Source organism: Artemia franciscana, chromosome 4 (assembly GCF_032884065.1).
Source record: "Artemia franciscana chromosome 4, ASM3288406v1, whole genome shotgun sequence".
Lineage (NCBI taxonomy): Eukaryota > Metazoa > Arthropoda > Branchiopoda > Anostraca > Artemiidae > Artemia > Artemia franciscana.
In genome coordinates, this window is record NC_088866.1 from 2642773 (window position 1) to 2667023 (window position 24251).

The 24251-nt window shown below is 37.1% G+C and overlaps 1 protein-coding gene across 1 annotated transcript in view; it reads right to left on the reverse strand.

Annotated features, from left to right (window-relative positions):
- LOC136025855 (uncharacterized) overlaps positions 1–14211 on the reverse strand; it is a 55734-nt gene extending 41523 nt beyond the window's left edge. Inside the window, exon 1 of the mRNA XM_065701882.1 lies at positions 14076–14211. The gene's annotated coding sequence lies outside the window, so the exon portion shown is untranslated. The remainder of the gene's footprint in view (positions 1–14075) is intronic.
- Between the last annotated feature and the right edge of the window lie 10040 nt (positions 14212–24251).

The window sequence follows — 24251 nt, forward strand, 5'->3', positions numbered from 1 at the left end:
AACTTAGGTTGTTGTCCGGATAACTCATAAAAGGCATCGATATCTATCTCCTTGATTTTTTAGAACAAGATAGTGACGTGCTATTGGCATAAACTCGTTTTGCAGAAATTTCAGTCAAAATAAAAAAAAAAGATATAGAAAAAAGTTATAGAGCTATAGTAAGTCATTATTTTCAAAAGTTTAATTAGGACTTTGAACTTTTTTGCATACTTTAAAAGTGTAAATAATACTATGATTTGTACATCTTTTTTATTTCTATTATGTCATTACATTTATTACTTATTCCCGTTGTTTTGTTTTAAATACACGTTTTAATAAGCGTAATTTAGTTTTTCTATGTCTCTACAACCTTTTTTTTTCTAATATGTGGATTATCCGCCAAATTTGATTATTCGGGGCGCTCACGCCATCCGATTCTGCGGATAATCGAGAGTCGATTGTACTTGTAAAAAGTACTAATTTTTTTCGATGTGATTTCTGCCTGTCAATTTTAAGTTACCCCTTATGATCTTGTCATGACAGAGCCCCTTACTTCGCGAATTTATTTTTTAGAAGAGGTATACCTACAACATTGCATAGGTAGCTACAACAATATTAGCTTTTTTTATCATTAGTTTATTGTTGTAAATGAGTTAAGACCAAACACTTCTGAAAACCTCATTTTTGCCGCGCTGCTAGTCACGTGAATAATGTCCAAATGAAGGCTACATTATTTTGCAAACCTGCCTACAAACTGTGAAACCTCTATAACAATTGAGTTGATTGAACCCAGCCTACCTTGGTTGTCTTAAATTGTAGTTCATCTAACTGTTAATGAAAAATAAACACAAAAATTATGAAAACCTGCAAAATCAGCCAGCCTTTTATATAGCCAAAGCCAATGGTATATCCAGCTCCACTGGCATGGGGGTCTAGAACGCAATTGCGATTGTAATGAATGTCATGGTTGTAGAGACTTGATGGTATAATTCTTTTCCTTCTAACTGATTTCTGCCTTACATTTCAAAGTTTTCCCGGTGCTAGTCAATTATACAGAATACAGAAAGGAAATTACTTATCGGTTATATAACAAACACTCGAAAAGTGAACTTTTGATAAAGCTAATGAAATAAAACAAAATATGATGAAAAATAATACTTTATTAGGAAAATTATGAAATTGCAACTTAGAATTATGTACCCAGAACGCATGTAGCCCTCAAAGGAGTATAAAATCATGGTGTGTCTATTGACGCATTTTTTTTTGTTTTTGGCAACAGCCCCTTATCCTGGAGAAACGTAATTGCCTGCTCTTCGGTCCCTGGTAAATCCCAAATCTTAACTTGAACATCCATGATGAGGCACTATATTCTATTACTAGTTTAAGCAAACTATCTGGTTATTATCCCGTCTGATCTAAGCTAATTGTGTGGTATAACGAAGTTACTTGACCATTTTCTTGTATCGAAATTTTTAGTGTTTATTATATAACCGATAAGTACCGAAACGAATTAGGGTAATCCTAATGAAACATACCAAAACGATAAAAATTTAATACTTGTGTACTATTCAGTACACACTCCAGAAGTTTGGATCTGCAGATCAGACAATGACCGATTTGGTTAGGTATTTAATATGATGTGTCCTGTGCGGCTCCCTAACCTAACATAACCTGACGCAACCAAAATACCATCTCTATGAATTAAATGTTTAATAAAAATTTAACTAAAACGTAGATTTCAAATCAGCCTAAGCTGATTTTCTTCGAATACTGGCAGGTATAAACCAGTTGTTGTCTGATCTGCAGATTCAAACTTCTCAAGCGTGTACTGAATAATGCACAAGTACCTTTACTTTATTACCAAAATTATGGGAACTGCAGCAGAAAGCTATGGAAAGCAGGCCACCCAGAATGCATTATGCTAAATACGTAACCTAACCGAAACACCAGCTCTATATATTCAATATTTAATTAAACATGCCTACAACGTAGTTTTTCTACTGAGCCTAGGCTAATGGTCTCCGAATGCAGAAGGTAGCTAAACCGGTTTTTGTCAGATCTTGCAGGTCACAATTCCTGAGTGTGTTCTAAATAATGAACAAGTGCCATTTTCCCTCTCCCTTCCATTGATACAGGTTTCTTATTTTTCAAATTTGGTGTCTACAGGTAGTTATATCTACAACACTACATCATTAGCTACAATAATATCAGGTTTCTACTTTATAGTGTTCAAAAACATATGAAACCTCATTTATGCATCGCAACTAGTCCCGTGAATATTGTCCAAATGAAGGTTACCCTCTTTTCAAAAACCTACCTACTAGCTGTGAAACCTCTATAACAATCGGGTTGATTGAACCCAACCTGTCTTGATAGTCACAAATTGCAATTCATCCTCACGTCACTCTATCATACAGCAAGTGAGGAAAATTCTCTATTGTTGTCCTTTGAAACGCATGGCTATTTTAGGTGTCAAATGTCGTGTATTCAAAGCTTGCTAACAAATGAAAATATAAAATCCCGTTGCTTTTTATTTGGTCCGAAAACACAACTCATAATTAATTAATTATCTCGGTTATTTTTACAGGTTTTTAATTACCATCATCATCTTGGGAGCAATATAATACGGAACCTAGTTGTAGGAAAATCTGATTTAAAGATAATATCCTGGGAATTTTATAAATACTTTGGCAGGGTCGTATCAATGATTTTTTTTTTCGGGAGGAGGGGTTACAAAAGGATTTTTTCCGGGAGATGGGGGTTACAAAAAAATTAACGCATAAGAAATTTGTTTATATTCATTTTTGTTACGTTTTCACGAGCCTGACAAACATTTCAAGGGGGGTCAAACCATCTAACCCCCCCCTCCCCTCACCTTTATATGCGACCTGAATGTGAGGCTATTATTCATTTTATAATACGTTATCGAATTTAAAAGCAAAATTTGTCAGAGATGTCTAAGTCGACTTATACTTGACGTAACGCTTTTTTAAAGAATCTTTTCTATCTAATTACAGCCTTTTTAGAGCAGGCAAGACGAATCAAAGCATTCGAAAATAGATGCCACCAAAGAATGTGAACACCCATTGGACCGAGAGAGGTACAAACCAGCCAACCACTTGTGACACCGATGTCATTAGCGTGCGTAGATGGAGATACTTAGGAAATGTCATACAAACAGTGCGTCAAGTGACCAGCGACTTCCAAATGCTGCCCCGCACTTGCAACCGATGGGCATCCGTCATCGGGGAAGGGCCACGAATGCACTAGGGCAAAATTTTCAGATTGACCTACGCAGGCTTAACACTTTTATCCAGCCCAAGGTAGAGGATGTAGTAGCTGCAATAGACCAACGGGACGATTGGAGGCTCTTCCTCGACGTTCTGATGGCACAGGCGAAACTAAGATCCAAAGGTAAGTTTAAGGATTTTTATGTTCTTAATGACTTCATCAGCTTGAATAGTACGTTAAAAAAATATTAAAAAAAAATTAATGTCCGTAAATCCAAGGCTCCTCACTCTGAACTGCGGCGTTGACATAAAGTGCTTACACTATCCTCAAATTTCTCAAAGGAAAAATTGGGCTCTGCAAAAATCTTCACGAAAATTAACGTTAACGAAAGTTAACAATTTGTATTTCGTGTTAACTTTCGTGTATTTACCGACGTTAATTTCTGTGAAGATTTTGGAGAAACTAACTTTCTTTCAGGGACATTACGGGAAACCGAGAAAAGAATTCAGGAAAACACAACCTCCACTATAGGGTTTATCTTACGTACCTAGCATAACAGTTCTGTTTGAATTATATATGTAAAAATTGTGGGTTCTATTATCCATGCTGCATCCATTTTTCGCAAACGCTACATAGTACAAACCCAGAGCAACAGAGATTTCACCTGTAGAAAATGTTGCGACGAAAAAATTTTAGTTTCTTTTGTTGCCTTAGTATTGCTTACAAAAAAAGGAAAAATGTTTTAAAAAGGCAGAGTTATTTGTCTCTCGAGAAATTGCATTCCTTTGTCTAACTACATTTTTGCTCAGTGTTAGTGGCCGGAAGCATTAGTTCACCCAGTTTTAAAAGGCGGGGCTATTTCTTTCTCTGGAAAAAAGGATTAATATAATTGGCTTATGAAATACGTCACAAAAATAAACCAACGGAATTCAAGCGCCCTTTTTAAGGCAGAAGCATAGGTGATTGTCACTTTTTTCATCTTTGGTGTAAAAGTCAAATTTGCAAGCGTTCTTACTGGCCAGGTACGTATAAAAAAAATAATAACGGGGTGCAACAGAAAAAATTAACAAAACTAATAAAAAAAAGGATACCTTAGGAAAATTTGGTAATTTGGGGGATGGGTAAGGGCCGAAAGTTTCACCCCCCCCCCCCTAGGTATTTTTCTCCTGCTGGCAGCATTCAAATTATCGTAGGTATTTCAATAATTGCCATATAGTTCTACTAAAGGAAAATGAGAATTGTAGAACACGAATATCCCAAAGATATATCTTTGTCCTCTATTTCCGTGTTAAAAGCGTGTATCAATGCACATTCGTTTTATTTTTATGACGAGTTTTCACAAGACAATCATATTAATCCTTATAACTGGAGAAAAAGGGAGATCGCAGTATCCCCCTGTCTCCACAGAAAATCCCCCCGGAAGACTCATTAAGGAAAATTTTGCTTCCCACGGAAAACTCTCATGTGTGCAATTTCTCTGGAAAATTCCCTCTCTCCAAACAATTTCCCCCTGGAAAATTGTCCCCAAATGTAAAATTAAGCAACTATAAGGAAATTAAGACAAAAAAAAGAAGATACAAAAGCGTATAGTATACATCAGCTGTTATAAAGGAGGGGTAGTGGGTCATTGTGAAGGTGGGGGGAAGAAGGTACCAGGTACCTAAAAAAGGTAATTTCAATGTCCAAAGTACACATATAGAGAAATTTAGCCCCGCCTTTTTAAAACCAAAGTAACCGAATTGTCGTGTAACTAACCCAGACAGACAAGGAAGTACAGTTTTCAAACTGAGAATAGCCCCCCCCCCCCTTTTAAAGCTGATTGGCTTCTTTGTGAGAAATATTAAACCAGAAGTAAAAACGAAAAACTTTAGAGTCGCAATATATTTTACGTGTAAACTTTCTGAGTTTATGTGGGCACCTTTAGACTTTCTTTTGTATGCATTAACGGTTATGATTTGGGAAGTAAGCAGTTAAGTAACCAGATTTACGGTTGGAAACACTTGCTGACTTCTATTAGCGTTACGCATTTGTAAATTTTAATTTTATTTGCCGTTTTTTTCCGCCACAGCGTGGTTTTCAAATCCCAGTCTTCACTGGTTACAAATAATAAATCAAATTTGCCAACGGACTCAAGTGACTGATTTGTGCTTAAGCATTGGGTGCATATAGCGGTTTCTAGAATTGTAAACATCTCTGAAAATTTATTCGATAGCCGGGACATCGAAAGAGTGCTAATGCTATAAATATGTGCATTAGGGGGAGGGGCAGCTCTGACAACCCCCTCCTCAGACATTTTGAAAACATCAGGGTTTATACCAAGCTTTGAATAAAATACAAAAAAGTTTTTAAATGAGAGAAGGGGACAGATATAACCCCCCCAACCCCAACGAATATTTTCATTGAACTTGCTTGCAATCAATGCTTTTCTCAGTGTTGATTTTCAGAGTTGCACCTGATCTATAAAGATCTTTAACCCGCTTACTTCCTCCTTAGTTACCCTATTGTTACCTCCTTACTATTTAATTTCTTACTTATTAAGATCAGACCGACTCCATAATGTTTATAAGTGTTATGCTACGACTCAGAGGCACGTATTTCTGGGGCTCCATCCAACTTGTCATACCTTAAATGATAGCTTGAATTATTTTCTATAAGTTTCAGGTAATTTATCTTTTTTGTAACTTGACGAATTAAGCCCCCCCCCCCAAAAAAAAGTGTTGGTGTTTTCCTTGATCGCTGATGCAGATTTTGAAGTCATTTATGGTCTGGAAACCAGGAAAATTTTAAAACAAATGTTTTTACGCCACTTAGGGTGCCCCGAACAAAAGAGGGAGGCAAAACTCATTTGCAGGAGGAAAAGCGTAATTCCAACAAAGCAAAAATCCCCATATAGTAGGTGTGTCTCCTAAAAATTCAGATTTACACATAAATCCGTCCCCTCCCCCCCTTAGATTTTGAAAAAATATCTCAATGGGTATTCTCATTAAAAGAAAAATCGAAGAATTGGGCATTCTTATTGAAATTAAAATCGAACGACAACGAAATTGTACCCCCACCAACAGCTTCAAATTTACTTGACTCTTGCTACTTTATCTTCCTCTACGGCCCCGGCCTGGGTCACTGTGACCACTAAAATTAGATAAACTGATACTGTTTTATTTTACCTTTATTCTTCTTTCAACCGTTATTTTGCTATCTGGGCTTACTCTGGTAAAGACAAGTTGAAAGATAATAAAAGTGAAACCTTGGATCACGGATAAATCAAGGGACTACTTGTAAAAAGTCTTGTCACTCAGGAACTTTTTGGTCTCTCTACTGGCTTATATTTTCATACCGAAGAACCAATCAAATGCGCTTAAACTACTCGTTCCTTTCACTGGTTTAGGATTCTGAAAGGAAGTTCTAAGACCAATCAGATTCATAGAAGGTAGAGACACGTGTCCCTGTATAAATAAGGCCTAGATGGCTCACAAAAATCAGTCGATGTTAAAGTGAAATTAAAGTACACTTTTTTACGAAGTAACCTCCCGTTTTTATGGCACTTGGTATTAACCAAGTGACATATAGCAATCGCAAATTCTGTCGGTCTGTCTGTCGGTCCCGGTTTTGCTACTTTACGCACTTCCAAGTAAGCTAGGACGATGAAATTTGGCAAGCGTATCAGGGACCGGGCCAGATTAAATTAGAAATAGTCGTTTTCCCAATTTGACCATCTGGGGGGAGTGGGGGGCCGGTTAATTCGGAAAAAAATAGAAAAAATGAAGTATTTTTAGTTTATGAGCGGGTGATGGGATCTTAATGAAATTTGATGTTTGGAATGATATTGTGTCTCAGAATTCTTATTTTAAATCCCGACCGGATCTGATGACATTGGGGGGAGTTGGAGGGGGGAAACCTAAAATCTTGGAAAAGACTTAGAGTGGAGGGATCGGGATGAAACTTGATGGGAAAAATAAGCAAAAGTCCCAGATACATGATTGACATATCGGAATGGATCCGCTCTCTTTGGGGTAGTGGGGGGGGGAGGGGGGTAATTCTGAAAAATTAGAAAAAATGAGGTATTTTTAACTTACGAACGGGTGATCGGATCTCAATGAAATTTGATGTTTAGAAGGATATCGTGTCTCAGAGCTCTTATTTTAAATCCCGACCGGATCTGGTGACATTGGGGGGAGTTTGGAGGGGGAAACCTAAAACTTGGAAAACACTTAGAGTGGAGGGATCGGGATGAAACTTGGTGGGAAAAATAAACACAAGTCCTAGATACATGATTGACATAAACGGAGCGGATCGACTCTATTTGGGGTAGTTGGGGGGGGGTTATTTCTGAAAAATTGGAAAAAATGAGGTATTTTTAACTTACGAACGGGTGATCGGATCTCAATGAAATTTGATATTTAGAAGGATATCATGTGTCAGAGCTCTTATTTTAAATCCCGACCGGATCTGGTCACATTGGGCGAAGTTTGGGGTGGAGGAACCTAAAATCATGGAAAACGCTTACATTGGAGGGATCGGGATGAAACTTGGAGGGAAAAATAAGCAGAAGTCTTACATACGTGATTTACATAATTGGAACAGATCCGCTCTATTGGGGGGGGGGGGTTAATTCTGAAAAATAAGAAAAAATGACGTGTTTTTAACTTACGAAGGAGTGATCAGATCTTCATGAAACTTCATATTTAGAAGTACCTCGTAACTCAGATCTCTTATTTTAAATCTCAACCGGATCAGCCGTAATTAGGGGGGGGGCAGTTGGGGGACCGGAAATCTTAGAAAATACTTAAAGCGGTGAGATCAGGATGAAACTGGATGAGGAGAATAGAAACCTGTCTAAGATACGTGACTGACATAACCGGACCGGATCTGCTCTCTTTGGTGGAATTGGGGGGGGGGGTAATTTTGAAAATTGAGGTATTTGTAACTTACGAAAGGGTGACCAGATCTTAATGAAATTTGATATTTAGAAGGATCTTGTGCTTTAAAGTTCTAATTTTAAATTCTGACCAGATCTTTTGACATTGGGGGGAGTTGGAGGGGGAAATCAGAATTCTTGGAATACGTGAAAATTGGGGCATTTTTATCTTACGAATAGATGATCGGATCTTAATGAAATTTTATTTTTAGAAGGAATTCATGTCTCAGAGCTCTTATTTCGAATCCCGACCAGATCTTTTGACATTGGGGGGAGTTGGAGGGGGAAATCTTGGAAAAACACTTGGAGTGGAGGAATCGGGATGAAGCTTGGTGGATAGAATAAACAAATGTCCTTGATACGTGATTGAGAGAATCGTACTGGATTCGCTCTCTTTGGGGGAGTTGGGGGGAGGGGCTCAGTGATTTGGAGAGTTTGGTGCTTCTAGACGTGCTAGGACGATGAAAATTGGTAGGCGTGTCAGGGAGCTGTACAATTTGACTTGATAAAGTCGTTTTCCCATATTCGACCATCTGGGGGGTAAAGGGAGAGGAAAAATTAGAAAAAATTAGGTATTTATAACTTACGAGTGGGTGATCGAATCTTAATGAATTTGATATTTATGACATCGTGACTCAGAGCTCTTATTTTAAATCCTGACCGGCATTAAGCCTCTTATTTTCCTTTTTAAATCAATCCTTTTTAAGTCAATCTATTGATTCATAGAAATTTGTTAGAGCTCGTACCATATGATCTCTTGGGTCTTAGCTCTTCTCGCCTCGTCACAAGTGCCGTATGAGCTCTTAGTTCTTGTCTTTTTTTTTTCGAAAAAGCAAATTCAACCATGAAATATTTTGAATTTAAAATGTCTGTTCATTCAACATAATAGACACCATATATTTTCCTGTGACCAAGGAATCTTAGTCTCTTTTTCCAGGTTCCCCTATTTAATCGTAGTTTTTAAGGGAGGAGGGGCCTTTGCAGTGTTACATAATCCAAGTCTCACAGTTTGCTTTGATTTTACGAACTTGTGCAACATTAGGTAAGCGCGAATATTCTAGGATTACGCTTTGATTTTCATGTTTCCACTCCTTTTTGAATATGCACCATATTAGGTAAACCATGGTACCCCTCAGGGGCAACCTATTTATGAACTAACCTATTTATGAACTTGTCAAAATAACCCTAGCCCATAGTAATCAGAAATTTCAAACACGCTTTGAAAGAAAAACTGCCAAGTGATGATGAATGACCATTTGAACTTGATTCAGGAATGGGAACTACTATTTCGATTAGTCTTAGGTTAATAATAAAAATAATGACGAAAGCCAATTTATGGTAGTTTTGGAAAATAGCCGGAGATCAAGGCAATATACATGGTGGGTCGATTTCAACCCCCCCCCCCCGCCAAAAAAAATTATTGTCCGACTCATAAAAACGTAACAAAATGCACATCAACAAATTTTGATAGGTTTTTAAGGTTTGTTCTCTTTTGTTATCCCTTCCCCCAAGAAAATCCTGGATACGAAATCCTTGCCTGAAACTCCCAAAAATTGTGTCAGATAGGTGTCACTGTAGCCGAAAACCCTATTTAGAATAATTATATTTCACCATCTTAGACAACAAGAAAAATTACTTCTTTGCATGGGAAACAGTAATGTGTGTCTCCATTTTATTCTTCTGCTTCTTTGTTTGTTTGTTTTTTTCTGTCTTAGTGTTTAAAATTACTTCCAGATTTTTGGTTTCCATTCCTTTTTGGATATATACCTTGATTAGGTAATTCTTCATTAAAACTCTCTGAAATTACCTTCAGATATTCTTTCTCCCTCTTCATTTTTTGTTTATTTCCGGAATTTATGGTTATAAATCCCAGAATTTATGGTTCTGGGATTGATTGGGCAAATTGCCAAAGATTGTCCTTTTCGTCTAACAATCTAGGGGTAAACGAAAAGAAGGTCGTCCTGGGTCGGGGTAGGAGGATGTCGTAAGGAAAGATTTAAGGGAAATTGAAACTTCTTGGAAGGATGTAAAGAGGTAGGCTTTGAATAGATTGAGATAGAGAGGGGTGTGCGTAGCTGTGGTGGCCTCATGCGGCTTAGTACTACAATGAGTTGTTAGTAGTAGTATTGGTAGTAGTTTGGTTCTGGTATTTTGGATGGGAAGGAAATTACAGCTATGATAGGGCCAATAAGACGACCCGAAAATATTTATAGTTCATAGATTGTGCAAAAACTAAACCCTAAAACCGTTAAAAATAAATTGTCATTCATTCCATGCAATAAGTAAAGAAAAAAAATTTCCTGTGATTCGACTAGATATATACAGTTCAAACCACCAATCTTATCTATGGTGACCGTGAATAAATATTGTTACGACTAATTTAACAAATTAGTTACGTTTCCTTTTGATGTCAAGCTGTAGCATGCCTACTTATTTTCTGGTGTAATGGGGCGATAATTAGGCTAGGCTTCATACCAATATGTAGGCTAATCAAATAATTTAGATTAATAATTAAACAGAGGATATATGTTATAATGTAAGGATTATAATATACAGAAATGTACGAATGTCCTAGCCAAACCCGTATCTATGGGTGAGGGTAGGTCTGAATCCTCCCAAAAAATGCCGACTCGTAAAAACGTAACCAAAATGCATTAAAATTTTGACGGGTTTTTTAAAGTTTTTTTGTAAACCCTCTCCCCCAAAAAAATATTCCCGAAAAAAACACCTGGCTATGGTCTTGATGCAGGGACAAATATATCCTGTGTTTACAAGTAATTTGGTTCTTGTGGAACAGTAAAGTTTAAAATGAAAAGCCATGAAAATTTATTGCGAGGTATACCTGTTAGTCCAAGTTGTAGCCTCGGCTAGTCTTGGGTTCAATTCTCATGCAAACCATTTTTTTTTTTTCAAGCAAATATCTTTACTGAATATACAGGTTATCTGTGGTCAAAGGGCGCAGAGATACAGACTTGTTGACCAATTATGGTAAAAATCAGCAATCCATGTGCAGAAAAGGGATATAACGAATTTTGAAAATTTTGGACAATGTGGTTTTGGGGGTGTGTAGTGTCTGTCAGAAGTAACAATTCGTAACACGAGGCATATTTGGTGGTTAGAAATACCATCATAGCGTTTTGTGCAAAATGGGTAAAACGAGGCAGGCAGGCCTTGAGGGGGGGCATTCAAACCCATATCCACCCCTCTCCCACAAGAAATCGAGACTATTGTATCTTTTCCATGTTTTCCTATATACTTTCATGTAACTATTATGCTTTTCTTCCTTCTAAAAAAGAGTCACAATTTGCCTTTGAATTGGGAATAATATCCCTTTGCATCGATTCGACTTCGTTAAAAGTGCGACAAGGCAGAATTTACTCGTGCTGTGTGGTATCGCGTGGGAACACATCATAGCTACAGAGAGAGGGAGGTTAAAGACGTTGTTGAGAAAGGGGTAAGTGAACCTTGCATCCCCTCCCCTCTCTGATCTTTATAATTAATAAAATTTGGTCTACATATGAATAGTCTTTCGCGTGGAAGCATATGATAATATAGGGAGAGGGAGATGAAATGTGTTGTTGGGAGAGGGGTCGGTGAAACTTCCCCCTCCCGCTTCTTACTTATTTTCTTCCTGAAATAGGGCACAATTGAGATATCTTCAATATATTTCCCTTGTAAAACTTTTAGATTACTCCCCAAAAGTTAAAATAAAGTGTTTTGTTAATGTAAGTTCATTCTTGTCTTCCAAAATCGGTATGTGCATAATGTAGGAGGCTATGAGCCCATCCCACTCCTTTTATAAGAAATATCTTGAAATCTTTTAATTTGTTATATTTTCAAACAGATCATACATTTCTGGCTTCCTTAAACATTCTAGCCCCCCCTCCCCACAATAGTAGTGTTGAACATCATTAAAATTGAACTCCTACATGAGCGACAGCTCCGAGATGGCGTCCACGTTCAGAAATTACGTACACTAAGCAACGCATCCAAATGTGGCGGAAGTGGGCCAAGGATGGCAGATACTGTTTTAAACATGGTGTAAAGTGTTTCAAGCGTAGCGGAACTGTGCGGCGCAGCTGATGTTCTGAGATGTACACCAGGTGGTGCAAAGTGCCCCCCCCAGGGCTGGCTCTTAAATAATAATTTATTGTCCCGTACGTGATAATTGTTGCGGTTCTCTGTTAAATCCATTATGTTTGCAAATTTGCTAGAAAAAAAAATGATTGAGAAATGGCACATTCGCATATTATCAAGTTTTGCTTTTATGAGTTAAAACTTTTTAAAATTATATCTTTACGATTTACGCACTTCTTTCATAAGTGAAAAAAATAAAGAGAAATGGGAACTTCCTGGGAGGGTGTAAAGAGGGGGGGACTTTGAATAGATTTGGACGGAGGAGGAGCGTGCGTGGCTGTGTTGGCCTCATCCAGCTTGGTGCTGCGGTGAGTTTTTAGCAGTAGTAGTAGTAGAAAAAGAATGTCTATCTCCGTTTTCCTATCTGTATCAGCTTCTCTTAATCTCAAAAGAAGGACATCCGAAGTTTTTGCTTAAAATCTGTGTTTGATTTCCTTAAGGTGAACTCAAATTTGCCTAAACCTTTTTCTAAATGAGGGGCTTTTCGTAATTTTTAAGAATGGTTGGAATAGGGGGGGTTGAAAATTCCAGAAATGAGCTCAGAGCCTAGCAAGGCTGTAGTCAGGATTATTGCTGGGGGTCATTTTTAGAGGGGTGGCTTTACAAAAAACGTCATGATTATTGCTGGGGGTTATTTTATGGGGGGGCTTTACAAAAAACGTTAAAAAAACGCATCAAAAATTTGTTTAGCCTATTTGCATTTTGTTACGTTTTTCTGAGTCTGACGAAAATTTTGTTTGTTTCTTTTTTTGCGGGGGGGGGGGGGTTCAGATCCAGTCCCTAGATATAACCTTGGAACCTAGCATATGGTTCAGGAAAGAGTTTTCAAGTTCCTATCTGTACCCCTTCCTGTTTTTAAGGCTTAGAGAAGTACATAAAAGACAGGAAACTTGGGAACAGGAAACAAAAATATGAAAAAAAATGAAAAAAAGAGACAGGCAAAAAAAAATATACCTCTCCTTAGTTTTTGTTTTGAGTCTGCTTATGTTTTACTCTAACTTTAGAAAATATGGTACTTCCGTACAATCCAGAACACACTCGAGAAGTGAAGCTAGGTTAACCATAATGAAACATACAAAAACATGATGAAAATATAATACTTTGGTTTATATGATAATGTCCTTTGGGCTGTATATTTGCACATTAGGGGGAGGGACTAAGTTAAACAACGTAAGCTTACCCCATCCCACCCCCTAATGTGCAAATGTATAGCCGAAATTTAATAGTACAATGCATTTTATCATCCGTCAATTGTCTTTGTGGGTATGAAACCGGTTATCTTAGATCTTACATTAAGCAAACTTCTCGTGTGTGTTCTGGATTGTACGGGAGTACCGAAAATACAATTAATTATTTGGGTGGAATTTTAGCCACATTAGCATTTTTTAAAATTTAGAACACAATTTTTCAAATTATTTAAAGCCTTATTAATAAGGATTCAGCAATGTTACGAGGCTCAGTACACCCTCACTGACCCCTTGTATGTAATGTGGATCTAATTCTGAAATTTGTATTTTTAAAATACAAAGTTTGTACAAGTTCATCTAAGGTCAATACCCTTTGGAGGGTAAGAAGTGCAGGTATATACTTTTAAAAGCCTTGCCAGGACATATTTTAGGTTCTCGAAACGGTCCTAAATGTTGTATTAACTGAACTGAACTAACTTCCAAAGTAGAAAAAAGCCCCTTATCTAGAATTTTACCAGGATCTCCATCTCAAGGCCCCTAAGACAGAAGTAACCAAAAGAGGATATTTGATTTTATTGGTAGCATTAAACTTTGCTATGAATAGTTTCAAAATTTATCTATCTTACTTTTTGTCTAGATAAATATATCTCCGTTAGCCTATTTGCTTGAACATCTCATAATTACTGAAGCAGACATTTGCTTCAGCTGATGATCAAATTCGACAACAGATGTTGATGATTGCTTCAGGAATCTCGCTAATGGATATTACCCTCAGGATTTTTAGATTCACTAAAAACAAAGATTTGTATTTTGCGTCGAAATTTTAGAGCTACCGCAGGTCAGAAACTCTCCTTCAATTTACATGGGTGCGAGTTCAAGCCACTAAGAAAACATTGACCTCAAGAGCGCTGCCAAGAAAGTTTACTGGAGGGGCAAGCACTAATAGGGGTGCCAATTCATAAAAATGTTGACTGGCAAGGATTCGTTTAGTGTTTAGTTCTTATTTAAGGAAAATCAAAGAAAACTATTTTTCAAGATCTAAGGAGGTATTTTAATTCGATTTATTCGATAAATTTACGATTAAGGTGATATTCAAAATCGTTAAGGGACAGTTCAATAAGAGTTTGTTTTTACCGGTACTTCAATCGTTGTATCCCTCATTTTTCTCTTTTCTCAGGGAGGAAAATCCAACCCCGGAGCCCTCCCTAATGGTGCTCATCATTGATCTCGGATCCAGATTAATTGAAGCTGGAGAAGTGGAGTGAGAACCTGTGAGAACGGTGTCTGAGTGGTCACACACGTAGGAATTTAGTTCAGAGGGTTCACACATATCATTATGGGGTTCACACATAACATTGTGGGGTTTAGACTACTGGGGCTTTAGACTAGCGAAATGAAATTGAAGATATAGCAAAGAAAACAGTACTTGCAAGAAAGGTCATATACATGGGAGGGAGGGTTGCAGGGCTTTGAAAGTTGCGGGGCACATAGGAATTTATTTCAGAGGGTTCAGAGACTTAGGGGCTGGTGACTAAGTTCTGAAGATCGGTTTATTGAAAACTACTGGAGATATAGTATAGTAAGATTCATATAGTAAGATTTTTGACATCTCGATGGGAACAGGACTAAAGCCCCCCGTATTGGACTGACGCGCCTGTTTTGATAAAGGGACATATGCAGTACACTTCTTCTTCTCAAAATTCGGGCTACTTCTTATTTTAAAAATTATATTTTTTTTTTTAATTATCAAGCCCCGGGAAAAGATTTATGTGCATGTGTTTTGAAACCATAGTTGTTTTGTATCCGAAAACCATACTGGGATTACCGAAAGTTTATTTTGCTATTACAATTTTTTTTTAAATAAGATTTTAACGAAAATTGAGGAATTAGGTCAGAAATGAGGCTTCCGTAAGGTTTATATCCTACCTCCTTCCTGAAATTGAATATTATTCAAAGGAAGAAAATGGCAAACGGAAACACTTTTATATGAAAGAAATAGTTTAATGAACCTAAATTTCTTTCTTTTTTTAATGCTGTAAATTCAAATTTACTATATATTTTATGCATATTAAGTACTTGCATAAACGTTTAGATTTTATAATAGAGATTGAAAGCAGTAGTCCCTCGCGTTATTTTGTAACAATGGGTCTTTAAAAAAAATATGTAGGGGGGGGACAAGGGAGAGTGTTAATTACACCTTCCTATAGACAAAAACGTAATAACTAGATGCAACAAAAGCTGCTGGACAAGCTCAATCTTTCTAGGTACATCCCAAAATTTTCCAAATTTTCCTTTTTTGTGATTGGTCGTATTGATTTTGGCTACTGATTGAGTTTATGCATCTTACAATCTTGAAAAACATTGAAGATCCCAAGTCCATACTCTAGATTAATTTAGCTGTTGCGTCCAATATTTTAGTGAAACTATCTTAAATTCCAGAGTTGTACTGGAATTTGGTTAAATTTTCTTCTTTTTGTGACAATCGGCAATTGCAGTTAATATAACAATTACTCTTGAAAAAATTGTAAAATCCCATGTTTATCTCAAAATTTGGTTAATTTACTTTTCTTCAGGATCAGATTAAGCTTAAGCATCCTATAGTGTAGGAGAAATTTTGAAAATCCCAGGTTGTTTCGCCAATTTTCTTTGATTTCCCCAAAAAAAATTTCATGGTTTTACGCACGTTGTTTAGCCATTTACAGAGCTAGTAGGTTAGCTAGCAGTACTTTCCCGATGAAGGGGATTAAGATCAAGTTATACATCCTATAATGCAGGAGAAACTTCAAAGATCCCAGATTGTCTCGCCAAATTTCGCCTTTTTTATGATTTGACATATTGTATCTACCCATCGACAGAGCTAGTACGGTAGCTAGCAGGGCTTTCTTGATAAAGAAGGGGGGTGAACCGTTCCCCCTCCTATAAAACTATTGACGAAACACTCTGGGAAATTTTGACTAGCGTGACAAAAGAACAGTTTTCACATACCCTGAATCTTGATCATTTTTAAGGACTTTTACAAGTATGAAATTATACAAGGACTAGACCTAAGGGAATCTTACTGGAGCCTGGCAAAAGGTATTGAATAAAGTTTGGCTTAGGTAGCATACTAGAAATCGGACCTGTGAATGTATCAGAATTTGACTAAAGCTGACCAAAATTTTCTCAATGAATCTACGGTAGCAACCTCTCAAGATTTGGCTAAGGGACTCTACGGGCGCTTAGAGAATATACCGGATTATGGCTCAGAGCATCTATCAGAATCTGTCTATAAAGAAGTAAGACCAGGAGATCTATTAACATTTTTTTAAGAATCGGTTCCCAAACACCAAAAACAAGAAGAACAATAGGGAAATTCTTAAGTCAGTGAAAAACAAGTTAGAATGAATATTTTGGCCTGATTTCCAAGGGCCGTCCTCAGCAATACAAATAAGAAAAAACAACTTACAAGAGGATAAAATCAATAAAACTAAAATGAACAGTTTTTCAAAATAGTCCGAGCATCCTTACCTCAGCGAAGTTCAACCAGGACTTCGTTTTGGTCCTCCTCTTCGTTTTCGTTTTCGTTTAGTCCTGGTTGAACTTCGCTGAGGTAAGGATGCTGGGACTGTTTTGAAAAACTGTTCATTTTAGTTTTATTGATTTTATCCTCTTGTAAGTTGTTTATTCTTATTTGTATTGCTGAGGACGGCCCTCGGAAATCAGGCCGAAATATTCATTCTAACTTGTTTTCCACTGACTTAAGAATTTCCCTGTTGTTCTTCTTGTTTTTGGTGTTTGTGATGGAAAGGCAGGGTGGTCTTCGTCGTTATTTAAGAATCTGCTCAGATGTGGCTATAATATGAGGCAACATTTTGAAGCTCACCAGAAAATCAAAGGCTCGTAATTTTCCAATCTAGTTCACCCTGATGATCCTGTTCTGTTTCATTTATTTCCTAAATTAACTTTCACGCAATTTACAGGTTTAATTTTAGTTTTAACTTCAGATTGTGTGACTATTTTTGACCAAACGATCTCATGGTTGCACTCCAATTATATATGACATTGTTCAGATATAATTTTGGAAGTTGCCGAGAGCGTTTCGAAACAAAACAAGTTTGAAAGTGTTTTTAAAGTCTTGTTTAAATTTGAACAATAAGTTTGAAAGCATTTTTAAAGTCTTGTGTAAATTTGAATGTTTCTTTTTTCCACTTCTGTGGGAAGCGTTCCAGCTGGCTAAGATAATCCCTGCCACTTTTCCTAGAGGTCGTATTTTAAACTTCTGAGATAGTCGCTCAAAGCCAATTACTAAGCTGTTCTAATAGTGGGTATTTCTATTATAATTAGTATTCCTGAAAAACGTATACATACTTCACAAAACCATACATGTTTAGACACAGAAAAGAGGAATATAATATGGAACTAGCTGATTCTTCCAACATTGGAAACGGCATTGGTTTTGTTTAACGTTTTAAGTAAGTTTAATGCCATGCAGAGCAGGCAAGAAATTTCTGTATTAAAAATGAACTGCACGCTAAGAAATGATTTCTAAGATTTTTGTCGCACATCGATTTCCTTGGCATTCAAGAAGTAACTATTTTTTAAGCAAGATATTCAAGGTTTTCAAAACATGAGAAACTTTTTTGTATCTCTCGCTCATTTCAATACCCCCCCCCCCTTTCCTGCTGTCCACCAAAAACAATTTGTCATACAGGTGTAGAATAGTCATGAACAAAAACAGATGGCATTACAAATAGTTTCGTCCTGTCTATTAAATAATAAAATAATTTGAATATGGATATGTAACAACAAATATTCGTTCTTATAATATATAACTTTGAGTGGTTCCAGAATCGAATGACTACACTTCTCCGACCCCTTAGTTGCAAGATGTGGGAAAGTAATCTTTCATGGGAAAAAGGGGGCAACTGACCCCCAGACCTCAGTTTCCCCCTAAACCCCAGTTTGCCCCACTCCAAGCTGAAATCTAGTTTCTCCAAAAGTCTTATCAAAACTAAGATAAGTTTGCATAATTCAAGCTTTCACAGAAACGGTTTATTTTTCTTTAATAGGCTACATCTCTACCTTTTTTATTGCTATATGCCTCATTCTTCAGTTTTCTCTGTCATATTTACTTGACTTGGGAAGTGCATTCCAACTTTACCCCTCCCCCTGGATTTTAAAGAAATTACACCAATTAATTACACCAAATTACGTAATTTCACTGAATTTCTTAATTTCATCTACACTAGGAATGTAGTTGCAAGCTGAATGACGTAAATAGTGGAGGAGAAGGTACAGAAGGGGTAGTCCCCCTCTTATAGGAAATCATTTCCGTTTATTTCATGTTTTAATGTTGCTCCCTGCTTTCAATTAAACAAGAGCTAAGAGCTCAAATGGCGCTTGTGACGAGGCAAGAAGAGTGAAGAGCTAAGAGCTCATATGGTATGAGCTCTGGCAAAATTCTAAGAATCAATAGATTGCTTTAAAAGGAAAATAAGAGTCTTAATGCCGGTTGAGATCTGAAATAAGAGCTATGAGTCACGAGGCCCTTCTAAATATCAAAATTCATTAGGATCCGATCACCGAATCAGAAGTTAAAAATACCTCAATTTTTCTAATTTTTCCTCTCCCTTCAGCCCCCAAGATGGTCGAATCGAGGAAAACGACTTTATCAAGTCAATTTGTGCAGCTCCCTCACACACCTACCAATTTTCATCGTCCTAGCACTTCCAGAAGCACCAGAACCCCAATCCCTAACACCCCCAAAGAGACCAGATCGAGTCATGTTACGTCAATCACGTATCTATGACAATTATAAGCGTTTTCCAAGATTTCTGGTTTCCCCCTCCAACTCCCTCTAAGGTCAACAGATCTGTTCGGGATTTGAAATAAGAGCTCTGAGACATGGATTCCTTCTAAATATTAAATTTCATTTAGATTCGGTCACCCGTTCTTAAGTTAAAATACCTCAATTTTTCTAATTGTGCAAAATTAACAACCCCCAGCTCCGCTAAAGAGAAAGGATCCATTCCAATTATGTCAATCACGTATCTATAACTTGTTCTCATTCTTCCCATCAAGTTTCATCCCGATATCTCACCTCTAAGTGTTTTCCAAGATTTCTTGTTTCCAATATTTCCGGTTTTCCCCTTCAGCTCCCCCCAATGTCACCAGATCTGTTTGGGATTTAAAATAAGAGTTCTAAAGCACAAGATCCTTCTAAAAATCAAATTTCATTAAGATCTGATACCCGTTCGTAAGTTGCAAATACCTAATTTTTTCTAATTTTTCTGAATTACTCCCCCCCCCCAACTCCACCAAAGAGAGTGGATCTGGTCCGGTTATTTCCGTCACATATCTTGGACTTGTGCTTATTCTTCCAGCTAAGTTCCAGTCTGATCTCTCCGCTTAAAGCGCTTTCCAAGATTCCCGCCCCCCCCCCCCAATGACACTAGATCCGGTCGGGATTTAAAGTAAGAGATCTGAGTTACGAGGTCCTTCTAAATATGAAATTTTATTAAGATCCGATCACTCCTTCGCAAGTTCAAAATACCTCATTTTCTCTCATTTTTTAGAATTAACCCTCCCCCTCAACTCCCCCCAAGAGAGCGGATCCGCTCCGGTTATGTCAATCACGTATCTAAGACTTGTGCTTATTTTTCCACAAAGTTTCATCCCTTCCTCCACTCTAAGCGTTTTCCAAAATTTTAGGTCCCCCCCCCAACTCCCCCCAATGTCACCGGATCCGGTCGGGATTTAAAATATGGGCTCTGAGACACGATATCCTTCCAAACATCGAATTTCATTAAGATTTGATCACTCCTTCGTAAGTTAAAAATGCTTCATTTTTTTATTTTGAAGAATTAACCCTCCCCCCAACTCCCCCAAAGGGAGCAGATCCGTTCCGGTTAATGTTAATCACGTATCTAGAACTTTTGATTATTTTTCCCACGAAGTTTCATCCCGATCCACTCTAAACGCCATCCAAGATTTTAGGTTCCCCCCCCCCACCTCCCCGTAATGTCACCAGATGCAGTCGGAATTTAAAATAAGAGCTCTGAGACACGATCTCCTTTTAACCATCAAATTTCATAAGGATCCGATCACTCCTTCGTAAGTTAAAATTGCCCCTTTTTTCTAATTTTTCAGAATTAAGCCCCCCCCCACTCCCCTAAAGAGAGCGGATCCGCTCCGGCTATATCAATCACGTATCTAGGACTTGTGATTATTTTTCCCACCAAGTTTCATCCCGACCCCTCCACTCTAAGCATTTTCCAGGATTTTAGGTTCCCCCTCCCAACTCCCCGCAATGTCACCGGATCTGGTCGGGATTTAAAGTAAGAGCTCTGAGAAACGATATCCTTCAAAACAACAAATTTTATTAAGATTTGATCACTTCTTCGTAAGTTAAAAATATCCCTTTTTCTAATTTTTCAGAATTAGCCCCCCCCCCCCCAAATCCCCCAAAGAGACCGGATCCGTTCCGGTTATGTCAATCACGTATCTAGGACTTGTGATTATTTTTCCCACCAAGTTTCATCCCGATCCCTCCACTCTAAACGTCTTCCAAGATTTTAGGTTCCCCCCCCAACTCCCCGTAATGTCACCGGATCCAGTCGGCATTTAAAATAAAAGCTCTGAGACACGATCCCCTTCTAAACATCAAATTTCATAAAGATCCGATCACTCCTACGTAAGTTAAAATTACATCATTTTTTCTAATTATTCAGAATTAATCCTCCCCCAACTCCCCCAAAGAGAGCAGATCCGCTCCGGTTATATTAATCACCTATCTAGGACTTGTGATTATTTTTCCCACCAAGTGTCATCCTAATCCCTCCACTCTAAGCCTTTTCCAAGATTTTAGGTTCCCCCTCCCAACTCCCCACAATGTCACTGGATCTGGTTGGGATTTAAAGTATGAGCTCTGTCCCCCTCCCAAACTCCCCGCAATGTCATCGGAGCTGGTCGGGATTTAAAATGAGAGTTCTGAGACACCATATCCTTCCAAACATCAAATTTCATTAGGATACGATGACCTGTTTGTAAGTTAAATACCTCATTTTTTCTAAATTTTCCGATTTAACTGTCCCCCCACCCACGCCCTACAGATGGTCAAATTGGGGGAACGACAATTTCTAATTTAATCTGGTCTGGTTCCTGATACGCCTTCCAAATTTCATCCGTCCTAGCTTACCTGGAAGTGCCTAAAGCAGCAAAACCGAGACAGAGAGACAGACCGACAGAATTTGCGATATGTCACTTAATGGATATCAAGTTCCATAAAAACTGGTTTTTTATTCAATTAATCTTATAGGTTGCTGATGAATATACAGACCAAATTGTGCAACCATAAAATGAATAAAGTGCAATAGTACGCAGATAGGTAGAACATAAAAAGGATACTATTTCTTCTAATCGTATATAAGCTCAATTCTTTTCATACAATTAAATAAAAAAAAACAAGTTTTTTAAATGAAATTAAGGAGCGACATTAAAACTTAAAACGAACAGAAATTACTCCGTATATGAAAGGGGCCTTTCCTTCTCAACGCCCCACTCTTTACGCTAAAGTTTGACTCTTTCTCTTAACTCTACATTTTAAAATAGTAAAAAACTTTAGCGTAAAGAGCGGGGCGTTGAGAAGGAAAAGCCCCATTCATATACGGAGTAATTTCTGTTCGTTTTAAGTTTTAATGTCGCTCCTTACTTTCATTTAAAAAATTTGTTTTTTTTATTTAATTTCTGAACGTTTTTGAATCAATGCATGTTTTGATTTAGGCTCTCTGCAGAGGAATAATTAAAAAGAAATTTGCATATTTTTTTTTTTTTTTTTTGGCTAAATGGCTTTCTCATAATTTTGATCGAATGATTTTGAGAAAAAAAGAGCGGAGGAGGAAGCCTAGTTGCCCTCCGATTTTCGGTTAATTAAAAAGGCAACTAGAACTTTTAATTTTTTACGAATCTTTTTATAAGTAAAAGATATAAGTAACTTATAAATTAGCTTCCGTAAAGAACTTTTGTATTCTCATGTTTCTATTACATATATGAAGGGGTTCGCCCCCTCGTCAGTACCTCGCTCTTTACACTAAAGCTTAAATTTTTTCCCAATTCATTAAGAATGACCCCTGAATCACAAAAGCCGCAGAATAAATAGTTGAAATTACTTAAAATGCTTTAGCGTAAAGAGTGAGGTATTAGGAGGAGGTGAGCCCCTCATATGGGTAATAATTTCTGTTCGTTTTAAGTTTTAATGCTGCTGCTTACTTCCAGCTGAAAAAAAGACTTTTTCATATTTATTTTTTCATTGTTTTTTTTTTTAAGTAATGCTAGTAAATCCTACGCTCCCTTCATGGAAATTTTCTTCCCCCTATGACAAATTCCTCGATGGAAAGTTCCCCCAGCATATCCCCCTCTTCTCAACCCCTGCCTCCAACCAAAAAATCCTCCCGAAAACGCCTTTACACTTCCTAATAACCATTACTGTATGTAAGCACTGGTCAAAGTTTTGAACTTGTAACCCCTCCCACGGGGACTGTGGGGGATTAAGTCGTCCCCAAAGACATAGTTATAAGGTTTTTCGACTACGCTGAATAAAATGGCTATCTCAGAATTTTGATCCACTTACCTAATAACAGCAATAGTCTAATATTTTAGTGTTTTATTGCAATTAAATAAAAAAACTAGTTTTTTAACTGAAAGTAAGGAGCGACATTAAAACTTAAAACGAACAGAAATTACTCCGTATATGAAATGGGTTGTCCCCTCCGCAATCCCTCGCTCTTTACGCTAAAGTGTGACTAAAAAGCTAGTTTTTTTTATTTAATTTCTGAAGGTTTTTGAATTAATGCATGTTTAATTTTGGCTCTCCACACATAAATTATTAAAATGAAATTTGCATATTAATTCCTTTTTTGGCTAAATGGCTTTCTCTTAGTTTTGATAAGACGATTTTGAGAAATAAGGGGTGGAGAAGGAGACCTAGTTGCCCTGCAATTTTTCGGTTACATAAAAAGGCAACTATAAATTTAATTTTTAACGAATGTTTTTATTAGTAAAAAATATACGTAACTTAAGAATTAACTTACGTAACAAACTTTTATATTCTTAAATTTTTGTTATGTATATGAGGGGGTTTGTACCCTCGTTAATACCTCACTCTTTACACTAAATCGTAAGTTTTGTCGCAATTCTTTAAGAATGATCCCTGAATCAGAAAGGCTGCAGAATAAATAGTTAAAATTACTAAAAAATACTATAGTATAAAGAGCGAGGTATTTATCTCCTCCTAAATACCACGCTCTTTATGCTAAAGTATTTTTAGCACCCCTCATATGCGTAATAATCTCTGTTCGTTTTAAGTTTCAATGCTACTCCTTACTTTCAATTGAAAAAACTTTTCCATGTTTATTTTTTCATTGTTTTTTTTTATAGTAATTTTAGAAAATCCTGCGCCCTTTTCATTGAATTTCTGTTCCCCCATGACATATTTCTCCAAGGAAAGATCCTCCCACATAGCCCACTCCTCTCAACCCCACTCCTAAAACCAAAAAAAAAAATCCCCTGAAAACGTCTCTACACTTCCCAATAACCATTATCAAACAGTTCGTGGTAACGAACTGTAGTAAGGAGCGACCCGGCTTAATATTAAATGAAACTCTAAAAAACTCTGCTGATTTTAAATATATAAGTTTCATCAAATTTAGTCTTTGTCATCAAAAGTTAGGAGCCTGAAAAATTTGCCTTATTTTGGAAAATAGGGGGAAACACCCCCTAAAAGTCATAGAATCTTAACGAAAATTACACCATCGTATTCGGCGTAT